Consider the following 20,794-nt stretch of genomic DNA (forward strand, 5'->3'; position numbering starts at 1 on the left):
AAATTAATCATCTCGACATCAAGATGTATGGACATGAGAAAAATAGATTTCATGTTTTGAAAATAGTGTATTTTGTAACGCATTTTTGGACTGTGAATTTTCAAGATTTTCAAGTTTTCATAAATCTGTCGATCTACATTATTTTTTAACCTTTAAATTTTATAAATAAAGATGGAAATATATTTTAACACTATCACAAAGATTTCCAGCATTGAATCCACATTTCACAACACGATTTGAAGGTAGGTTCTAATTTGATTCTTTAGAGCCTAGGCTCTATAAAAACCGTGCCCTTTTTCTTCATTTGTTTTGCCCACAATTCGGCCCTGACAGGCAGGATCTCGGGCTAGAGCTATGGCCTCTTTGGACTAGCGTCGCTGGAGCCCGGCCCGGCCAGTTGCGAGCCTAGAAAGCAAGAGGTACGTTTGCAACGGGTGATGAAACTGAGCCATTCTTGTTCTTGGGCAGACACAAAATCGAATGGAATGAATGGGGTCATCTATATAGAATTTACTTCAGAAAAAAGCTGAGCCCTAAACAATCAAATTATGGAGCACCTCAAAAATTCATTAAAAAAAGTTATTTTCATTTTTCAAAATTCCTCAAATTTGTCATCTCGACCTCAAGATGTATACAAATGAAAAAAAATGAATTTCAAGTCTTAAACATAATGTAGCTTGTAATGCATTTCAATTGTATAATTAGAAAAAATGGACTTCAAGTTTTTAAAGTGTGTATAGATTTGCTTGATCTACACTATTTTTTATGCTTTAAATTGCATAATTAGATATGAAAATAAATTTGCATACCATCATAAAGATTTTTAGTATTAAAACATCATCTTTCAACACTATTTGAAAGTGTGCCTTGTTTTGATTGTTTATGGCCATGGCCTTATACAAACAACGCCCTTTAGTTTAATATGGCATGCATCATTTTGTTGGCATGATTCATAAATCACAAGGTCTCTCAAAGTCGAGGAATCATCTATAACCACCATATGCAATATTTGACAACTTGGATTAGTCGTAAAATTCCAAATACTGTCTTTTAGACTTTGAATCGGCCAGTATGATAACTTTAGCGGTCTGATTTAGGGCAATCTAGATTGTTACCTGTTTGTTCTATAAATGGTTTTATGGTAGGGTGCAGTTTGTATAGAGACGAGGCTCTAAACAATCAAAGTAGAGTGCACTTTCAAATAGTATCGAGAAATGTTGTTTTAATATTGGAAATCTTTGTGATAGCCTTAAAATATATTTCCATCTCTAGTTATAAAATTTAAAGCTTCAAAATTAATGTAGATGAAGCAGATATATGAAAACTTAAAAATTGACGGTTCAAGAATGCCTTACAAGATGCACTATTTTCAAAACTCGAAATCCATTTTTTCTCATATCCATGCATCTTGATGTCAAGATGATCAATTTGAGGATATTTGGGCATCAAAAAAACATTTTCTAGTGAAATTTTTGAGGTGTGCTCTAATTTGCTTGTTTAGACTTTAGACCCTTGGCTCTATATAAACTTTTTCTTTTATGGTATACTTCTTCTAATTAAAAAATGAATTATACATTATAAAATCTTTTATTTTTTCTACAAGGAGGTCGCATTCACTCACTAATCATCGAATATCAAACCTGGTGATCATGGGTGTGTAACAACGTTTGAGGAAAACATTTTGGACCCTTAAGGGGCTTTTGATAACTGCGTAAAACAGTGAAAGTGCCTGACTTTCCTTATTACTATAGTTTTAACATGTTTGGGAATAGTAAAAATGGGGGAAAATCAGAACACAAGTTCTCCCCATTCACTATTCCCTTAAGGAGAGTTGTTGCTTTAGGGTATCCTAGTAGGGTTACTTTTAGTGAAATCACGCCATCAGTAAAAGTCAACATTGGAATAGTAGCATTATAATATATATTATTATCTATACTAAATTATTATGCAAGAGTTAAAGGGTGGACAAGAGTCGGGAAAATAAGAAGGGTCCCTAATTGTATAGAGGTTGTAGGACACGTTCATAACTCTAAAGGTAAAGAAGGGAGAAGATGAATAAAGGGAAGAGAAAGAGATAGTACGCATTAATTATAGGAGAGATGAGAGTAGAGAAAGAGATAATCTCCTAATACAAGATTTTAGGAGATCAAGTGTCACACCCCAAGAATTTACAATACTGTTATTCCTGAGATGTGACAGACAAAACATATAGACATCTATTGATAGGACAAATTTACAGTGGCGAGGTCTTACAAAGTAACAAAAGAAAGCTAGCACAACAACAATATCTTCCAAGGTTGATCTTGACTAGCACTCAAAATGAATCTGCAGTTATCCTGAAAAAATGTTTACCATAGTTTGATGAGTTTGGCTACTCAGTAAGTGATCATCATAATCCTAAAATAATCATGATTGAAAGATATCAATATTTTCCAAAATGAGATCTATTAACAGAAATGCATCAACAGTTTCACTTTCAATAAATGCATAATTAAGTATAATCCGAGTAATTGAAATGCTTATAACACTTTTACGGCAGTGCATAATTCAAATGATTTCACAAAATACCCTACTGGCGTCCCAAGTAGGTCACATATATACCCCATCAGCGTCCTGATGGATCCACTTAATCACTATCGGCATCCCAGATAGGTCCACTTAATCCCTGTAGGTCCACTTATACCTCACCGGCGTACTGTACGAGTCCACTTAATCCCTACCGACGTCCCAGATAGATCCACTTATACCTCACCGGCGAACCGGATGAGTCCACTTGCATACTTAAATTATTTCTAAATATCTTTAAACATTCGAAAGCAGCAATATCATGTACTCAACATATCACTGGAATCATTAATATGAATTTCACTTAAACCATTAATAACAGTCACTCTCTATAACATTTCAAAAATAACCAATCAAATATTTTAGGCTCAAATTTAGAAAGGTAGCAGTTTGTAAAGGCATTCTAGCATAATTTCCAATTTAATAAGTATAGAAAAACTCTTATAGAAATTCAAGAATACGGAATTATCACAATTTATGGGATATCAATCCACAAATAAACATTTCACAACAATACTATAATTAATTGCAAAAATGTCAATTTTTAAATAATAAGGCAGTCATTTGCACATGAATTTTACAATGTCTAAATATTCAAAACAGTAGAAAGAAATATCACAATTTTACTAAAAGCAGAAATATCACATTTATTTCTAATAATTTGATAGTATCTAAAATCTTCTAACAATAGCCAAGAAAAATAAATAAATTTATTTTTCTAAGAATTTACAGCATTTAAAATTTCTAACATAGATAAAATATCACAATTTTTATTAAAAAGATTATTTTTCAAGATAATGAGGTCGTGTGCGCATAAAATTTATCGCACCTAAAATTCATGATAATAAGCAGAACTAATTATTTCATTTTATTTTTAAAAAGAGTGGATTATTTTTCGAGACAATGAGGTCACTTACACATAAACCTGATAAAATAAAGATCCTAGACAAAAATATCACTATTTATTAAAAATGGACTATTTTTCAGAAAGACGATGTCACTTACATATAATCACTCACGAAATTGATGCTTTTTGTGTATGTTGGTTGGGGCACTAAAAGGCCACCCGTTTACAGTAGATCTTATGGAATCAGTATGCACAAGAGCTCAGTGATAAAAGTTTCAGTTAAAAAGACACATCTCATGGTTATACCATAGGAAGGTGGCACATTTAATTTACTTACATGTCATAGTGGATTGTCAAGGGCCAACACGTAAGAGAAACTGTTATAAGATAAGAAAAGCTTAAGTCAAAAGCTTTTGAAAATAGTGATGGTCCCTAAAGACCATCATGCTCATATGGACCATCACTTATTAAAAGTTTATTTTCCCTTTTTTTTTTTTTTTTTTTTGAAAGTTTAGGATTGTTACATTCCTCCCTCCTTAAAGAAATTTAGTCCTCTAAATTTGTGTACCTGATTACTGAAAAAGATAGGGGTATTTTTCTCTGATTTTGTCTTCTCGTTCCCAAGTCAACTCTTTTCTTGAATGGTACTGCCATAATACACGGACCAAAGGAACCTCCTTGTTACGCAACACTTGCACCCTTCTATCCAGTATCAAAATTGGCTGCTCAATGAAGGATAGGTCCTTCCTGATCGGTAAAGGTTCATATTTTAAAATATGGGATGGGTCGCGCTGATATTTTCGTAGTGAAGATACAAGAAAGACATTATGGACGTTTGCCAATTCGGGTGGTAAGGCAAGTCTTTAAGCGACACCTCCGATTCTTTCCAGGATTTCAAATGATCCGATGTCACTCGGGCTCAACTTTCATTTCTTGTCGAATCTCATAATGCCCTTTATTGGTGAGATTTTTAGGAAAACTCGATCACCTTCCTCAAATTCAAGATCTCTCCGTCGGTTATCGGCATAACTCTTTGGCCGACTCTGAGCTATTCTGAGCCTTTCACGAATTAATGTTATCTTATCTGTAGTTATCTGGACAATTTCTGGTCCCAAAAGCTTTCTTTCACCAACCTCGTCCTAACATATGGGTGACCTGCATTTCCTTCCATACAGGGCTTTCTATGGTGCTATCTGAATACTGGCTTGGAAGCTATTATTATAAGCAAACTCAATCAAGGGTAAATGGTCATCCCAGCTTCCTGTAAAGTCAATAACACAGGCCCTCAGCATATCTTCTAAGGTTTGGATGGTCCTCTCCGATTGTCCATCAGTTTGGGGGTGAAAGGCAGTACTTAAGGTGAGTCTCGTCCCCATGGCTGACTGTAGTCTAGCCCAAAATTTAGAAGTAAACCGAGTATCCCTGTCCAATACAATACTGACAGGAACTTCATGCAACCGCACTATTTCCTTAATGTACAACTGAGCCAGTCGATCCAAAGTGTACACCGTGCGAATCGGTAGAAAGTGGGCAGCTTTGGTCAACCGGTCCACAATGACCCAAATGCTATCATGTCCTGAATTTGTTCTAGGCAAGCCAGAGACAAAATCCATAGAGATGTGCTCCCACTTCCATTCTGGTACGGGTAAATGCTGCAACAATCCAGCGGGCCTTTGATGTTCAGCTTTTACTTGCTGGCATGTTAGGCATTTAGACACAAATAATGCTACCTCTTTTTTCATATTATTCCACCAAAAGGTTTTCTTCAGGTCCTGATACATTTTAATACTTTCGGGATGTATCGTATAACGAGAATGATGTGCTTCTTCTAAGATAGCTTTCTTTACACTTTCATCATTCAGGACACAAACCCGATCTTTGAATCTTAGTAAATCCTTATTATATATAGAGAATTCATCTCTATTTCCTTACTTCACATCTTCTATAATTGTTATAAGCTGAGGGTCTTTCTTTTGTGCCAATCGAATCTGTTGGATTAATTGGGGTTCCGCCTTAATGTTGGCAATCATACTTACCACACTATTAATGGACGGAGTTGGATGCCAATCCACTATTTCCTCTAACAATCGCATTTCTTGGATCATTAGATGAGCTAAGACTCCCGTAGATTTTCTACTTAGAGCGTCGGCCACAACGTTAGCTTTTCCTGAATGATAATGGATTGTACAATCATAATCTTTTAAGAAATCCATCCATCTTATTTGCCGCATATTTAAATCCTTCTGAGAGAAAAGGTATTTCAAACTCTTATGATCCGTGTATATTACGAATTGCTCACCATATAGATAATGCCTCCATATTTTCAAAGCGAATATTATTGCAGCTAGCTCCAAATCATGAATTGGATATTTTTTCTCATATTCTTTCAACTGTCTGGTGCATATGCCACTACTTTCCCATATTGCATTAATACACAGCCCAAACCTTTATATGAAGCATCACTATAAATCACAAATCCCCCACTCCTCTCAGGAATAGTTAAAATAGGTGTTGAAGTTAATCGAACTTTTAGTTCTTGAAAACTCTCCTCACATTCACTTGTCCACTCAAATTTGACATTTTTCTGTGTCAATCGAGTCAAAGGGGTTGTGATTCGAGAAAATCTTTCTACAAATTTTCTGTAATATCTTGCCAATCCCAAAAAGCTTCGAACTTCAGTCACATTACTTGGTTGTTTCCAATTAACAACGGCTTCAACCTTTGAAGGATCAACTGATAGACCTTCCTTTGATATAACATGTCCTAAAAATGTCACTTGTTAAAGCCAAAATTCACATTTACTAAGTTTGGCATACAATTTATTTTCTCTTAATATTTGCAATACCATTCTTGCATGCTGCTCATGTTCCTTTTGATTCTTGGAATAAATTAAAATATCATCGATGAATACCACAATAAATTTATCCAAAAAGGGCCTAAAGATTTGATTCAGCAAATCCATATGCAGCCGGTGCATTGGTTAATCCAAAAGGCATGACTAAAAATTCATAATGGACATACCTTGTTCTGAAAGCTGTCTTGAGTACATCTTCACTTTTAATCTTAAGCTGATGGTATCCAGATCTAAGATCAATTTTTTAAAACACTTGTGATCCTTGTAATTGATCAAATAAATCATCAATTCTAGGTAATTGATACTTATTTTTCACTGTCACTTGGTTCAACTGTCTATAATCAACACACAATCTCATAGTCCCATCTCTCTTTTTGACAAACAGTACTGGAGCACCCCAAGGTGACACACTGGGCCTGATAAAACCTTTATCTAATAATTCTTCCAATTGTTGTTTCAGTTCCTTAAGTTCTGCAGGAGCCATTCTGTAAGGTGCCTTAGAAATTGGTGCTACCCCTGGCAATAATTCAATGGAGAATTCAATTTCTCTGTCAGGCGGTAATCCTGGCAATTCTTCTGGAAAAACGTCGGGAAATTCTCGGATAACCGGAGTGGTATCCAAATTTATTTCTTCCTTTCTATCTTCTTTGATATAGGCAAGAAAGCCTTGACACCCTTTTCGAATGAGGCGATTAACTCGAATACAAGAGATTAAATATGATAGGGAGTCTTCTTTGACACCATTGAAGTAAAATACTAGTTGATTCGAAATACTAAAGGTAACAATTTTCTTATAACAATCAATACTTGCATGGTATGCAGAAAGCCAATCCATGCCTAAGATTACATCAAAATCTTGAATTTTCAGGAGTATTAAATCAACCAACAGTTCCTTTTCTTCTATCTTTATTACACATGATTTGTACACTATATTGGTGTTAATTGAATCTCCCATCGGTGTGGCTACCTCTAGAATGTATTCTAATTGTTTTGGTTCTACCTTTAAGTGGCATGCAGAGTGTTGTGACACAAATGAATGAGTAGATCCAGGATCAATCAAAACATGAGCTACTTTTTGGAAGATAGTAAGAGTACCTTGGATCACTGATTTTGAGGCCTGAGCGTCTTGCTCGGTAATCGCAAATACTCTTCCCTTTATCTGAGGCTTTGGAGCTATCTCTCCCTGCTTTGGAAGCTGTTGTGTCTGTAAGCTAGGACATTGTCTAATCTGGTGTCCCAATTTTTCACATTTAAAACAGGCTCTGGTATTCCAATAACAAGGGCTTGATCCATGATTTTTCCCACATTTTCTACATGGTTCTATTGGGTTTTGAAATGGCGAGGGCGTTGGCTTCTTGTTTGGCCTTTCAAACTGTTGTCGATTAGATGATGTAGATCTAACATGACTGTTCTGATTTTTCGTCTTTTGGTAATCTTTAAAATCTTTTTCGACAATTTGGGCTCGATCCACTATTTCAGCATAAGTTCTCAATTTCAAGACTGATATTCTACTTATAATAACTGGCCTGAGACCCCTTTCAAATTTCTTCACCTTTCTTGCCTCATTGTTAATCATATGTGGTGCAAACCTGGCCAATTCAGTAAACTTGCCCTCGTACTGTGCTATTGTCCTATTTCCTTGGATTAATTCTAGAAATTCCATTTCTTTTTGGTCTCGAATAAAATCTGGGAAATACTTTTCTTTAAATGCCTCTAAAAATACTTCCCAAGTCAAGGGTTTATTTTCTTTGACCAATACTCATTTTGCCATTCATCACCAGTGTTGTGCCTCACCTTCTAACATAAAAACTGCCAAGGCCACATTCCATAACCTCGAATATTTTTTCCAATTGCATAATCCATCCATCGGCTTCTAGTGGGTTTACAGCACCCTTAAAAGAAGGTGGGTTCAATTTTTTAAATTGTTCGATATTACTCCCACCACTTCCTGTAACTGACTGCCTGGGTGGATTGTTGTTTTCCATCTGATGTTGCATTAGAGTAACCATATTTTTCAAGGCTTTGTGAATTCCTTCCATATTAGCCTCAGCTATTCTGGATCTTGACTTTGTCCTGGTCTGTACACACAATAAATGTGATTTTAAGTACATTATTTTTAAATTTCCATTCTTAAGAATCTTAAACCTATTGCTCTGATACCATAATTGTCACACCCTAAGAATTTACAATACTATTATTCCTGAGATGTGACAGACAAAACATATATACATCTATTGATAGGACAAATTTACATGGGCGAGGTCTTACAAAGTAACAAAAGAAAGCTAGCACAACAACAATATCTTCCAAGGTTGATCTTGACTAGCACTCAAAATGAATCCGCAATTATCCTGAAAAAATGTTTACCATAGTTTGATGAGTTTGGCTACTCAGTAAGTGATCATCATAATCCTAAAATAATCACGATTGAAAGATATCCATATTTTCCAAAATGAGATCTATTAACAGAAATGTATCAACAGTTTCACTTTCAATAAATGCATAATTAAGTATAATCTGAGTAATTGAAATGCTTATAACACTTTTAACGGCAGTGCATAATTCAAAGGACTTCACCAAATACCCTACTGGCGTCCCAAGTAGGTCACATATATACCCCATCAGCGTTCTGATGGGTCCACTTAATCCCTATCGGCATCCCAGATAGGTCCACTTAATCCCTGCAGGTCCACTGATACGTCACCGGTGTACCGGATGAGTCCACTTAATCCCTACCGGCGTCCCATATAGATCCACTTATACCTCACCGGCGAACCGGATGAGTCCACTTGCATACTTAAATTATTTCTAAATCTCTTTAAACATTCGAAAGCAGCAATATTATGTACTCAACATATCACTGAAATCATTAATATGAATTTCACTTAAACTATTAATAACAGTTACTCTCTATAACATTTCAAAAATAACCAATCAAATATTTTGGGCTCAAATTTAGAAAGGTAGCAATTTGTAAAGGCATTCTAGCATAATTGCCAATTTAATATGTATAGAAAAACTCTTAGAGAAATTCAAGAATACGGAATTATCACAATTTATGGGATATCAATCCACAAATAAACATTTCACAACAATACTATAATCAATTGCAAAAATGTCAATTTTTAAATAATAAGGCAGTCATTTGCACATGAATTTTACAATGTCTAAATATTCAAAACAGTAGAAAGAAATATCACAATTTTACTAAAAACAGAAATATCACATTTATTTCTAATAATTTGATAGTATCTAAAATCTTCTAACAATAGCCAAGAAAAATAAATAAATTTATTTTTCTAAGAATTTACAGCATTTAAAATTTCTAACATAGATAAAATATCACAATTTTTATTAAAAAGATTATTTTTCAAGATAATGAGGTCGTCTGCGCATAAAATTTATCGCACCTAAAATTCATGATAATAAGCAGAACTAATTATTTCATTTTATTTTTAAAAAGAGTGGATTATTTTTCGAGACAATGAGGTCACTTACACATAAAACTGATGAAATAAAGATCTTAGACGAAAATATTACTATTTATTAAAAATGGACTATTTTTCAGGAAGACGATGTCACTTACATATAATCACTCACGAAATTGATGCTTTTTGTGTATGTTGGTTGGGGCACTAAAAGGCCGCCCGTTTACAGTAGATCTTATCGAATCAGTATGCACAAGAGCTCAGTGATAAAAGTTTCAGTTAAAAAGACGTATCTCATGGTTATACCATAGGAAGGTGGCACATTTAATTTACTTACACGTCATAGTGGATTGTCAAGGGCCACCACGTAAGAGAAACTCTTATAAGATAAGAAAAGCTTAAGTCAAAAGCTTTTGAAAATAGTGATGGTCCCTAAGGACCATCATGCTCATATGGACCATCACTTATTAAAAGTTTATTTTCCCTGTTTTGTTTTTTTTTTGAAAGTTTAGGATTGTTACATCAAGATTTTAGTAGGATTTATTTGAGAGAATATACAAAAGATAGAGAGATAATGAAACATTTTAGGAGAGAGAGTAGAGAGGGGAAGAGAAAAAAAAGGAAGAAAGAGAGAGAGAGTAAACATAAATTATAGGAGAGATGAGAGTAGAGAAAGAAATAAGCTCCTAATACAATATTTTAGTATGATTTATTTGAGAGAATATGCATAAGAGAGAGATAATGAGAGATTTTAGGAGAGAGAGTATACGCAAGAGAAAGAATAAGGGATTTTGAGAATGAGAGAGAGAGTATGTGCAAAAGAGAGGAAGTGGAAGAGAAAGAAAGGAAGAGAGAAAGAAAGCTCAATCTTCTAAAATAGGAAAGAGTGAGAGAGGGAAGAGAGAAAAAGATTCCATATATATTTAAGATTGCATATATAACTAAAATTATTTCCATACTCTAAGGGTAGAGAGAGAGAGAGGAAGAGGAAGAAGGGGAAGAGGAACAAAGGGAAGAGAGAGAGAGTAACCATGAGAAGATGCACAAGAGAGAGATAATGAGATATTTTAAGAGAGCCTAAAATATCTCTCTCATGCTAAGAGAGAGTGATTCCACTTCTATCCTAATTAGGTTTAAAAGTATTATAAATAAAAAGTTTCTCAAGCTATGTTTTATAGATTCACATTCCCCTCTCAACCTCTTTGTGCCACTCTCAACCTCAACATAGTGTGCTTCCTTTATATCTTTGTTCCTCTCTCTCTCCCTCTCTCTTTGTTTATGTATAAGTTTCTCTCTTTCCCTCTCTCTTTGTTTATGCATAAGTTTCTCTCTCTCCCTCTCTCTTCGTTTATGTGTGAATTTTATAAATTTATGGATTTATGATTTTTAGTTTGTTATTTAAATTAAGGAAGTTATTCTTTATTACATTATTGCCCCGTTCTTGAGTCCTACCACCCTTCTTTGGCCAGTCACGACTATTGGCATAGGTTAAGTAGGTTATTTATCATCACAAAGAGAAAGGTAGCTTCGTCAACATGCCTCTATAGTACTACTTAGATTTTTATGTGATTTTATTTCTCATTGTTTATGGTTTTTGTACACAGCAACAACTTTCCATAAGCAAGCAAGGCCATTAGTTAGACATCCAAAGCCTTGGTCTATATCTCTCAAATCAGTTAAAAGCAACTTGAGAGATACGCAACCCACCGCTATAAAGCACCACCAATCGGTATGCCATTTTAAATTTCTTAATTTCCCTTCATTCTATCTTAATTTCCCTAATATTTACCCCAAGCAATTATTAATTTCACTTCATTATTTATTAATTTCCCTTATATTTACATATATAAAATAAATATTTTATAAGAATAAATTTGGTAAACTTTCTATAGGTAATGAATTTACATGTTTAGTAATTGAACAAGAGATTCGTTATGGAACCAGATATTCTAATCATTATGTAATGGATTATGTTTGGCAAAAAAACTATTAGTAATTATAATTTTTATCTCAAAGATAGGAATATTATATATATATATATATATATATATATATATATATATATATATATATATATATATATATATATATATATATATATATATATATATATATATATATATATATATATATATACCTTTGACACGTCAACAACAAGGCATGGAGGCAATGGCTCAAAATAGCCCTATATATATATATATATATATATATAATAAAATATATTTCATATATTTTATTCTTTAGGTAATGAATTACATGTTTAGTAATGGAACTAGAGATTCATCACGAAACCAGAGATTCTATTTGTTGTGTCATGGATTATGTTTAAAAAAAAATTATTAGTAATTATAGTATTTATATTTTATCTCAAATGTAAGAATATTATCTAAAAAAATGGTGTTAATAATTTGCTTATAATATATTATATAATATAATCAATAATATAATTTTAAATATATTTTACCTTCAATATTTTATATGATATATAATACTATTTTATATGATAATATTTATGATCTCTCTCCCTGGGTTGTAGGAAAAAGTGGATGGAAACAAATATCGAAAAAGAGAGTGATATATATTGATACCTATTGCATGCAATATTTTAGATACAAGATTTTCATGGGTTTTGTATATGCACGATTTAAAATGGGCCTCTCTCTCATTCTTTCTCTGTACTATTCTTTCAACTTTCAATTTATTGTACAGGTCGTCTTCTTCGTCTGAGTGCTACCGTAAACTCTACTTTCTTATGTGATAGTTTTGTATTTTTCTTTTAATTATTAGTTTTCTTTCCTTCTAGTTTTTTTTTTTTTCCTTGATCCATGATTGTAAATGATATTGTGTAATATGGTTTCTTTTGTTTCTATGTACTTATTGAGACTCTTAATGAGGGGTACGAGAGATAATTGTGTTTGAGAATATTAATGGATTCCTATACAAATGAGAATTTATTTATTTGTTTTTGTGGTTTATACTTTGACTATAAGGTAAGTTATTTCTATCACTTTACTGTTGGTTTTTTCTTTGTTTCTTTGTTTGATGAATGTTCAAGAGAGAAAATTGGTTTGTTTGATGAATGTTCTAGAGAATGAATTGGGTAACCTCAACCTGTTTTACAAGCTTTTTCGATCTAGGAAAAAAATCCTTTTATACCTCAACCTATTGCACAGGCGTCTCCAATCTAGGAAATGGGTTGTCACGTATGAGGAGTGGCCTAACGAATTATACGCCTCTTATATCAATGGATCCGGGTACATAATTTCAAGTGGCATTGCAAGATTTATCGTTGCAAGATTTATCATCTCTCAACATGCTATGCAAGAGTTATCAGCTCTCAACATGCTAATCACTGTCATAGGCTAATCAATATAGAAGATGTGAGCATGGGATGTAGGTTGAAGAGTTTCACAACACTTCTCATATTCAATATTCCCATAGTTGGAAGTTTTACCTATTATCAATCATCATGACAGATGATCAATTGTTGAAGGTGTTGGATTTGATGTTATCCAAAATCCCATATTATATGAGATTGAAATATTCTCATATTATGTGGGATTGAGATTGAAATTGATATTGATAACTTTCTTAAAGGAAATAGAAATCCAATAAAATTAGGACTCTTAAATATATCTCTTAGTCTTTTGAGAGATATGTAATATCAATAAAAAGTTTATTATTTAATATGGATTTTTAATTTTATATATATGGGATAAAAGGGCAAAGAATTTGTGTGCCCTATTTTGGTCACCATATGAGAATTGTGGTTTATCTATAGAGAGATGGGGCACGGCTTCCTATGCATAAGATGCAATGTTTCCTCGTAGAGATAAGAGAGTTTTCTTTGAACAAAAACATTCTAATGGTGTCGCTTTTAGACTCCTGAAGATTAAGATGCTTGTTTCTTATAGAGAAGCAGCTCCCATTGATATTTTGGGTAGCTTCCATTTTAGTTAGAGAGAAAGTCAGTTTCTCGTTACTCTCATATCTCTTATCTGGTGTTGTCGACAATGGTTGCCAGAAGTAAAGAGAAGGAAGGAAATTTGGTTTAAAAGGGTTCACTCGACTGTGTTTTTGTCGGGGTTTGTTCCAAAAATTTTGATGTAACTTTCATTTATATAGTGGATTTATGTTTGTCGTGCCCGTGGATGTAGCCCTTTTGGAGTGATCCACATAAATCTTTGTGTTCTTATTGTATGTGTTTCATGTTTTATTTTTCATACTTTATTTGCCAAATATTAACCCATCGGGTTTAGAGCTCAACAGAATGGCCATGCACACTGCTGCAATTTCAGATGACATCTTAAAATTCTCATTCTTCCTACTTATAAAATCTCTCTCACATATATTTGTATAGCATTGTAATGGCTTTATGACAATTTTCCAATGCAATTTTTTGTCCACATAACTACTTTTCTTTTTACCCTTGTCAAGCTTTCTCGAGGTTTATTTTAACAGACTTTGTGATCGGAAGAGGAAAGAAGATATTTGATTGTTGGTGATAGTTGGAGAAATGATTTCATACTCTTTTGGGTTCGATGCACTTTTTTCAGCTTCCATCCATGAGAGATTTGCCTGGTTTGTATGTGTAAGTATTTGTGATGTAAAAAAAATAATTGTCAAAAAAAAATAGAGAATTCGGTTTTAAAACATTGATATATTCCTCTGTAGAGGAGAGAGAGAGAGAGAGAGAGCTTGGTTGCAACATTGATATATTCCTCCGTAGAGGAGAGAGAGAGAGAGAGCAACAATGTGTTCCTTTGCAGAGGAACCATATATGTAAAGCCCAAGAGAGTGTGAGAGATAGGATGGCTTGAGAGCATTAATGTGTTCCTTTCCAGAGGAACCATAGATGTAAACCCATAGAGAGTGAGAGAGATGGGTTGTAAATATGTATGATATAAATCCAACATAGATGGGGTTGGATTTTAGAGAGAGAAAGAGTGACACATGTAAAGTTTATAGTTGGTGTCCATGTTCATCTTAGAATCATATTTTATCTAATATTGATTTGAGTTTTGGCCGGAAGTAGATGAAATTGTTCGGCTCTCTATATCTGGATGAAATTTTTGGTTGTCTTTCTAATCAGTACTCTCATGCTTAAAGTAATTCATTGTAACATGAGATTCTCTTTTTGAGTTTTCTATAGGCTTATCAATTTTAAATTTTTTAAAAGATGCAAAATTGAATTTCTACTTTGTGGTACAGACAAAAGTTATTTTCTAACATTATAAAGTTTATAATAATAGTAAATTTTGGTTATGAATAATTATGGATGCATATTAAGTCATAAAATTTTGAAATGATGAGATGCAAAAAAATTTAAAAAATATTTTAAATAAAAATTTATTAATTTAAAATATAAAATTCTAACAAATGCATCAAACTCCTAAATAAAATTATGGATTACATGCATGAAATATAAAATACATAAAACAAACCTCTTCAAAATATAAAAGATAATATTATTTTGCTGGACAATGGTGGAGCGCACTCGGAAGCAAGGCACAACCAATTTCATGTTTCCTTTTTTGTAGCCTTTGGATAAAATTACAGGTGAACCTTGGTTGCCCAACACTGGTTAATGAATCAATCGAGGTCAACGAGAAGTAATGCATCACATGAAATTGTGTGTTAGGCCTTCGTGTAGAATATGCACCTTTTACCTATGGGAAAGCTTTGTATGTGCCACTGAGTATAGAAAATTTACATATTGTCATCCCTCTCTCAGCCGTCCAATCTGAATGGACGATTGAGATAACCCTAATCACAATGTCACATTTAAAAATTATTTTATTTTAAATTTTCTTTTAGCAAAACATTGAATTTGGGGCTTTCAATCCTCTCATAGTCTCACACTTATTGAAAATGTTAAAAATTATTTTTGAGAAAATAAAACAACCAAAATACTTCTAAAGTTTTCTGGGGTAGTTTTATCATTTTATTTTTGTGAAAATATTTTTTTGAATATTTTATTTAGATGGACCCCACTGAGATGATCACACCCGCCAATTTTCATATTTGTTTGATTTGCAGAAAAAAAATTAAAAAAAAAAATACTCTGAGTTGTTAGAGCTAGATCAAGGGGTCAAGGCTCACTTGTAACATTATGACTGAAGGTATTCTAGCCATTCATTCAGATCTATCCTAGCCATTCATTATGATCTGACGGTTGGAAAGAGTGGCATATATAAATTCCTTATGCCTAATGGCATATAGAAAGCTTTCCCTTTATCCACCGTTCAATATTAGGAGAATATCTTGAAACTAGTGTTTTAAAACATGGATTAGTTGGGTGAATTAGCCATCAGAAAAATGGGTATCAGTATAATACTAAAAAATTTGAGGTAATTCTGCAATAACGGTAAATAAAACAGATATATACCTTAAAATTTTATATAAGGTTGAGGCTTAAACAATTAAATTACGGCACACCTAAAAAATTCACTAGAAGAAGTTGCTTCAATGCCGAAAAACCCGCAAATCCAATCATATCGACCTTTAGATTCATGGACGTTAAAAAAAAAAAAAAAGATTTCATATCTTAAAAATAGTGCATCTTATAAGGCATTATTTAGACTATCAATTTTTAAGATTTCCAAGTGTTCATAGATGTGCTTGATCTATACTATTTTTTAAGCTTTAAACTATATAATTAGATATAAAAATATTTTTTAAGGCCATCATAAAGATTTTCGTTAGTGAAACGATATCCTTTGACACTATTTGATAGCGTGTCTTACTTTGATTATTTAGAGCCTCAGTCTAATACAATCCACACCCTTATTTTATTTGGACATTGGTGTGACTTTTTTTGACACGTCTTAAAAGACATGTAAAATTTACATTTTCTAACTAAAATAGATAGTGAAGAATATACCTATTTTATTTCTACAAATAAAAATGTCACCTTATATAAACCACAACCAATATCTAAGTGAGTGTCCTACTTTAAAAATCTGCATATTAAAAGCAATGGTGTCCTTTTACACCATAACTATCAATCAGACAATGACGTTTCAAGGGTAAACGAAAATTATTTCAAATACAGTTCCAATGCTAGTCAAAAAAAAGTTCTTAAAGTTTTTAATAACCATTTTACCCATATTTCAGTCTTTTCAAGAGTCTTTAAGACAATTAACATGGCAAATAATACCATTAAAGATCATATAATTCCACTCCCCAATCTGGAATTTTAAAAGCATTAATCGTTATTCTCTCAAACAAGAATCAAGCTATCCCTAGAGGACGATAGCCTTGACCTCAGAGACCAATCCATTATAATACACTTTCCTTTCCCTCAAGGAAAAAGTCTATAAAAGGTTGAGGCCCTAGACGATAAAATCAAGGCGCACAAATAAGTAGAGAAGAAGTCGTTTGGATGTTGTAAAACCCTTAAATCCAATTCTCTTGACTTTAAGACGCATGGATTTAAAAAAAATAGGACGTATGGATTTAAAAAAAATAGATTTCAAGTCTTGAAAATAATGCATCTTGTAATATATTATCTAAATTATTAATTTTTAAAATTTAAAGTGTTATAAATCTACTTAATGCACACTATTTTTTAAGCTAAAAATTTCATAATTAGAGATAAAAGTAAACTTTCAAACTATTATAAAGATCTTCAGCGTTGAGATGACATATTTCGGCACTATAGGAAGGCGCGCCTTATTTTGATTATTTAGGTTCTCAGCCTTATACAAACCACACCATTCTCTAAAGACTCAAATTACTATAAAGAAAAAAAAATGCAAAGAGCAACAGTAAAATAAAACTTCAAAGTAAAAATTTGAAGTCAGCACAGGTGGTTTGTTGAAGCAGCAAGGAGGAGCTGAGCCCAACCCTAGATTTTTCCATGTCAAATTCTACCACATTGTCTTCCAGCTGGTGCCCTCCAATCTCAATGGAAGTCACTGGCCCAGCAGTCATTCCATCTCTATGCCCACCATCCACAAACCCTAAGCAAAGAGCACCGTTGCTCATCTCCACCATAGAGTTAGCACCATATATGGGCCAAGTAGCCTCTCCATTGCCCATAACAAGCTCAATCAAAGGCACGGACGGCCCGGTCCTCGTTCTCCCCACGCTTTTGGGTTTGTAGCATGCCCCGAAAGGCTTCACCCTCGGAACCCTTCTCATGTTCATGCGCTTCGCCTCCTTTGCGAAAGCCTCGATAACCGCTGTATAGATGGAGGTATGGAGCCTTGTGTAAGTGTCAACAGTGCTAATCTTGGTGCCACCATCACCGTGTGCAGGCTCGATCTCTAAGAGAGAAGCACTAAAGTTGACAGGCTTTCCCCCCACACGGATGGCCTTCACCCCAATGAAGTACTCATGCGACGGTGTCCCGGGCTCGGCGACCATTGCGGTGCTCACTGGGTTAGTGAGTAGTGGTGTGTATGCGAGCCCCTTCAATGAGTTGACGCCGGGCTGAAGCAGATAGGGCCCTTGGCCAAAAAAGAGCACACCCGGTGACCTGAACGAGCGAGTGAGACAGAGAGTGAACTTGGGGAGAACGCCGAATTGTTTGAATATCTGTTTTGGGAGCGAGTAATCAGAGCGGCTAAGTCCGGCCACTCCAGTGGCTGTTGCGGCGAGAGATTTTAAAAGATGGGAAGGAGCAACCGCTAATGTGAAGTCCGAGAAGGCGTTGAGATGACCGTCACTCGATTTGATGGCCACACGATCTTGGATGAGGGGGGCATTGTCGGCGGTGTGTATGCTTTGGGGAAACACACCACAGGTGCCATTGTCCGAGCACCGAGTGAAGTCGGCTTTGGTGCAGAGCAGGGAGGAGCACGGGACAGGGCGGGAGGTGGAGGAGGTGTAGTCGGTCGATGAGAGCCACGTATAGGAGCTGCCGAGATGGACGACGACGGTTTCAGGGCGGAGAGGGGTTCCGAGGAGGAGTGTGGTGAGGTATTGGAGGGTGGATGGGTCTTTAAGAATGGGGGCTACAAGGGTTTTGGGTATGACAGTTTGGGCGCAACAGTAGCTTAAGAAGAGGAAGGCCAAGAGTGGCACCGGTGCTCTTTTTCGAGTATACATTTCTTGGATGTGAGTTGAGTAATGAAAATAATTGTGGAAGAGGGTCTATATCTACTCCATGGCACGCGTTATGGCTCCATTTGTCAGAATTCATTTGACTCTGTAAGAAACAGATACCGGAATGGCTAAGATTTGGGGATAAGATCAAGAAGGTGTCATGCACGACTGCAGGTTTGAATTTCAAACCAGTTCTCCGTCAAATTGATCATCTCGATCTTTGTGTATCACGACACTTATCACTTGAAGCGTTTATTTCAAATTTTTATTATTTTTAAAGCTTTAAATTTTATATTTATATGTAAAAAAGTAAACCTGCAAGTGGTGTCCGAGCTAAAAGTGAAGTTTCGGACAAAGTAATAAAGCCCGGCTTTACAATACCGGATATCGTAAAGCCACGTCCCCATAAATACCAAGTCCATAAAAACCATACGATGAGTTATGTAATATGATATGAATAAGGTATGGATCGATTTAAAATTTAGTTTCTGACAAAGTAATAAAGCCCGGCTTTACCGGATATCGTAAAGCCACGTCCCCATAAATACCAAATCCATAAAAACCATACAATGAGTAAGGTAATATGATATGAATAAGGTACGGATCGATTTAAAATTTATTGATTTATATCAAGAATTATCGATTTGGATCGAGAATCATTATGTACCTTTTTTTTCGTTAGAATTGAAGATTAGTATTATGATTCGGACCATCGAATATTTCAAGATGAGTATCAAGAATCGGGCCATCGAGAAGGGCAAATTGCCCGATTCCCACAATTATAATTTTGTATTGCTAATTAATGAATTTATTTATTTTTATACATTATTCTAATCGCATATTGATTCCCTCGAAGACAAGTTAACGTGTCGGTCCCGTGGTTTTGAAAAACGGGTATTAGTGTAATACTATTAAGGGATATGCATAAAGGAGGCCACATGGTCACAAACCTTTTGCTTCCTTTTGACAGATGGGCAATACCACTTACTTTGATATATTTGTGAATGGCGACTCAACCCCCAAGCATAGGAAATTTGACCAACCTCATCTGCTGCATTGGAAGGTCTACATTGATACCGCTTCTTTTTGCTCTTTCCAAGAGCCAACTACGTACGGATAGTTTGGTCATGTATCTAGTTACCACTCATTGGCACCTTATTTAAAAAAAAAAAAAAACAACAAAGCTAAATCCCTAATTTATTTGAAAAAGACGTTAGAGCTTGTCTTCCCTATTTAATTACAAAAAATAATAATTTATGTACGGATGTCAAATAAAATAGGTCAAATATAAATAGCCAATTTTACTTAAAAATTATAAGGCCATTTACTATAGCATTTTTTATTTTTTCCACAATGTCCCTCGATCCAAAGATACTGTTTAAGGACTGGTTTTAATTTTTTATTTTTAGTTTTTTTTTTCGATTATATGGGTTGTATCCTTTGTTTTAAGGCAGTTGGCGATCGGTTCGAGATGCCTATCATTAAACCACCCAGATTATAGTGTTACACCACATTATAGGTGGCCTGAGGTTGCCACCTTCCGACTACCCAAATTGTCATGTTATACCTCAATATAGGCGGTCCGAACCATAATATGGTCAAACACTACTGTAGGAGCGGTCTGAGGATGGGGACCTCAAACCACTAACTGGATTGAGCTTAAACGAGCTGTCTGAGATCTTCATCCTTGAACTGCCTATAATGTGGTGTAACATCACAATTTGGGCAGTCCAAGGATGGGGACTTCAGACCGGTCACCAGCTGTCCTAAGACATATAATACAGGTCAGACAATGGAAGAAATCTAAAACAAATTAAAACCAATCCGGAGATGGTATTCTCGAACCAAGGGGCCTTGTGGGGAAAAAATAATAAAATGCTACAGTAAATGACCTTCCTTATAATTTTAAGTAAAATTGATTCTTTTTGTAATTTCCTACTTTTTGTGTTCGTACGTAATTCGTAATTTTTCTAAAAACTCCTGGCCATGCTACTAATGCATTTCGGTACCGTGTTTGGTCTGCTGCCCTGTTTTTTTAAAAAGGAAAAT

At 34.4% G+C, this 20,794-nt stretch overlaps 1 non-coding gene across 1 annotated transcript; it reads right to left on the minus strand.

Moving 5' to 3' along the window:
- Positions 1–17,343: 17,343 nt before the first annotated feature.
- On the minus strand, positions 17,344–19,922 carry LOC18434842 (putative aspartic proteinase GIP2). The gene has a single exon (XR_016060342.1). It is a non-coding gene; the product is annotated as a putative aspartic proteinase GIP2 (transcript).
- Positions 19,923–20,794: the final 872 nt, after the last annotated feature.

The sequence above is a fragment of the Amborella trichopoda genome, chromosome 1 (assembly GCF_054954075.1).
Source record: "Amborella trichopoda isolate Santa Cruz 75 chromosome 1, AtrichopodaSantaCruz75HAP2 v2.0, whole genome shotgun sequence".
Lineage (NCBI taxonomy): Eukaryota > Viridiplantae > Streptophyta > Magnoliopsida > Amborellales > Amborellaceae > Amborella > Amborella trichopoda.